The 3,528-nt window shown below is 48.6% G+C and overlaps 1 long non-coding RNA gene across 1 annotated transcript; it reads right to left on the bottom strand.

The window, feature by feature from the left end:
* Window positions 1-994: 994 nt before the first annotated feature.
* Window positions 995-2,201, bottom strand: LOC116981844. Its single transcript, XR_004414304.1, has 2 exons — window positions 2,095-2,201; window positions 995-1,204 (listed from the first exon to the last, which is right to left on the bottom strand). It is a non-coding gene; the product is annotated as an uncharacterized LOC116981844 (long non-coding RNA).
* Window positions 2,202-3,528: the final 1,327 nt, after the last annotated feature.

The following is a 3,528-nucleotide window of genomic DNA, read 5'->3' as shown; positions in this document are numbered from 1 at the left end:
TCATTGGTGAGAGGAGAGTCGCTCCTGTATTACACGGAGAGCAGTCCTCTCTCTCCATTACAATCCAGTCCACCTGCTGGGCAGAGTTGTCCAGCAGGTGAATCATATTTTTAATATTTACTGCCCAATTATAGTACATACATTTAGGGAGCGCTAGACCACCCATCTCTTTTGGTTTACTAAGGTGTGCTCTTTGTATTCTGTGGGATTTATAATCCCATATAAAATTTGTAATGTCTGAGTCTAGTTTTTTGAAAAACTTTTTTGGAAGATATATTGGTATTGATTGAAATAAATCTAGGATTTGTGGTAAAAAGATCATTTTTATAGCATTTATTCGACCTATTAAAGACATCGGGAGCGTTTTCCAGAATTTGATTAGATTATTTAGTTTCTTAAGTAACTATAATTGGTGTTAAACATAGCGTGATAGTTTCTAGTGATTTCAATTCCTAAATATTTAAATTTTTATCCGCTATTTTTAAGCCCTATCTAGCTCTCTCTTGAAAGCATCCTGAGAACCGGCCTCCACAGCCCTCTGAGGCAGAAAATTCCACAGACTCACAACTGTCTGTGAGAAAAAGTCTTTCCTCGTCTCTGTTCTAAATGGCTTACTCCTTATTCTTAAACTGTGTGGCCCCTGGTTCTGGACTCCCCCAACATCGGGAACATGTTTCCTGCCTCTAGCGTGTCCAAGCCCTTAACAATCTTATATGTTTCAATGAGATTTCCCTCTCATCCTTCTAATCTCCAGTGTGTACAAGCCCAGCCGCTCCGTTCTCTCACAGTTCACGGGAACTGCTCCAGTACATCGAGCGCGCGGGCTGACCGGACTTTGTGGACTTTGCATAATGGGGCCAACAACGCTGGCGCCCGCATGTGTGATATATGAAAAAAAGTCACTGCGCAGTTGCAGACGTGACGTGCTAAAGCGCCGTTGAACGGTCTTGGACCATCTACGATCTCAAGATTCAGCAATAAGGGTGAGCCGTGCCATGGGTGAAGCAAGTCTTTATTTGGATGCAGAAGAGAGCGTGCAAGTTTCTGATCTTCCTGCTTCCCCAACTCCAGCTGTCCCCGGGTCACCACTCAACCGGCCACAAAGAAACTTCCTTTCACCGTCGATCTGCTGCCAAGCTCTCACCCGCCCTGCCTTCGGTCTGGACAAAGGTGGGCTGTGGCCGGCCGCTGGTGGGATCCACCGCTGGAACACAGAAGAAAACACAATCAATGGCAAGACATCGACTCGGTCCCTCTCTTCAAAACAATCAACTCAGCAACCCACCATCTCCCTCCCACACACTCAGCTGCTCTGACCAACCCTACTAGCGGGAGAGACCAGGACATAAATTTAGGACGGAGACGAGGAGGAATTTATTTAGTCAGAGGGTGGTGAATCTGTGGAATTCATTGCCGCAGAAGGCTGTGGAGGCCAAGTCAATGGTTATTTTTAAGGCAGAGATAGATAGATTCTTGATTAATACGGGTGTCAAGGGTTATGGGGAGAAGGGCAGGAGAATGGGGTTAGGAGGGAGTGATAGATCAGCCATGGTTGAATGGCGGAGTAGAATTGATGGGCCAAATGGCCTTATTCTCTTCCTATCACTTATGAATTGATAAATCAGTGCTTGCCGTTCTACATGGGTGGAGACTTTGTCTCTCAGACTCCTCTCTATCAGCCTACACACAATCTGTGTTCTTTTTTTCCCCTTAACATGGAGTTTTTATTCCCTGTGGAAACAAGCAACTGCAGATGCTGGCTTACAAATAAACCGAGAAAAAGTGTTTCCTCGTCTCCGTTCCAAATGGCTTACTCCTTATTCTTAAACTGTGGCCCCTGGTTGTGGACTCCCCCAACATCGGGAAGTAGTAGATCTTTGGGAATACTGGGATCAGCCGGGAATGTTTTCCGGGATTCAATACCACCCATCCGCCTCAACCCCTTCACTCCCCATTGGACAAACACACCCTTGGATTCCAATTTTAACAACTCTGGAAAGGCAACAATTTCTCTCCATGAACGTTTGACGCCAACAACTGGTCAACGAGGACAAGTCAAGATGGGGCTGGTTTGGTGACTGGTGGAACACTGACCGATGCTTCTTCACATGTCATAGGCAGTCATGAGGTAATCCTTTGGGACGATCCCGATAATTCCTTTCATCTCACCAACCCACCATCCGTATGAGTTGTAGTCCTGGAAGCAAAGGATAAAAAGGCATCATTCCCTGAGTCCCCCATCCTCTCCGAGCCAGTTGGCCGTGGGTACGACCCAACCCAGAACCCTGAACAACTCCGGCACGGTGGCGCAGCGGGTAGAGTTGCTGCCTCACAGCGCCAGAGACCCGGGTTCGATCCTGACCACGGGCGCTGTCTGTAAGGAGTTTGTACGTTCTCCCCGTGACCTGCGTGGGCTTTCTCCAAGATCTTCGGTTTCCTCCCACATTTAAAATCCATACAGATTTGTAGGCTAATTGGCTTTGGTATAAATGTCAATTGTCCCTACTATGTATAGGATAGTGTTAGTGTGTGAGGATCGCTGGGTGGCATGGACTCAATGGGCTGAAGGGCCTGTTTCCACGCTGTATCTCGAAACTAAACTAAAGTGGTAGACACAAAAGGATAGAATAATGGGGCCTGTCGCGGCTTTTTCGGCGATTGCTGGCGCCCGTCATAGGTGGTTGCAGGTTGCTGAAAAATGTCAACATGTTGAAAATCCAGTGGCGACCAGAACAAGGTACGACTCTTTAGGCGACTACTCACGACCATACAGGCGTCACCCCCACGACATGCCGCCTGTATTGTCGTGAGTAGTCCCCTCAGTCGCCCAAAGAGTCGTAGCGTCTTTCTGGTCACCGCTGAATTTACAACATGTCGAAAATATTCGGCGACCTGCAACCACCTACGACGGGTGCCGGCAGTCACTGAAAAAGTTGCGTAAGTGGGACAGGTCCATAACTCAGCGGGTCCGGCAGCATATCCGGAGAGAAGGAATGGGTGATGTTCTGGGTCTGAAGAAGGGTCTCGACCCGAAACGATCCATGTCCCCTCCATTCCCTGCACGTCCACGAAGGTTGATGCTTCAACAGCGAGGCTGCAGGAGGGATGGTGACTGCAGGCGGTGTCAACACACTGAACACACTAAATCCCCAGGGTTGGCAACTTGGCAGAACAAGTCTGTGGGACGGGGCGGGGGATTGGGCCATGACTGCCACAGGGTTCGAGGGCTTTGTACTCTGGCCTTCTGCCAAGGCCCAGCTCCGTTCCATGGCAACAGAATCACACAACAGGGAGAAAGAGAGAGAGAGAGAGAGAGCTGTTTAACCCTCAAAGCGGGCCTTTGGAATGTTTATCTCAGAGCTGGCAAAGGGCGGCACAGATGTCGGCTAACCGCGGCAACTGGACTCTGAGCGGGAGTTGAGTTCGGCATTGGTTTCTATGGGGAGGTTTGCTGTTCTGATCGGCAACAGAGATGGGTGTAAAGAAAGTTAACTCACTCGGTAGTTACAACAACAAACTCAACCCTAG

Source organism: Amblyraja radiata, chromosome 16 (assembly GCF_010909765.2).
Source record: "Amblyraja radiata isolate CabotCenter1 chromosome 16, sAmbRad1.1.pri, whole genome shotgun sequence".
Taxonomy (NCBI): domain Eukaryota; kingdom Metazoa; phylum Chordata; class Chondrichthyes; order Rajiformes; family Rajidae; genus Amblyraja; species Amblyraja radiata.
Note: the sequence above shows the minus strand (reverse complement) of the source record. Positions and strands in the feature narration are given on the sequence as shown.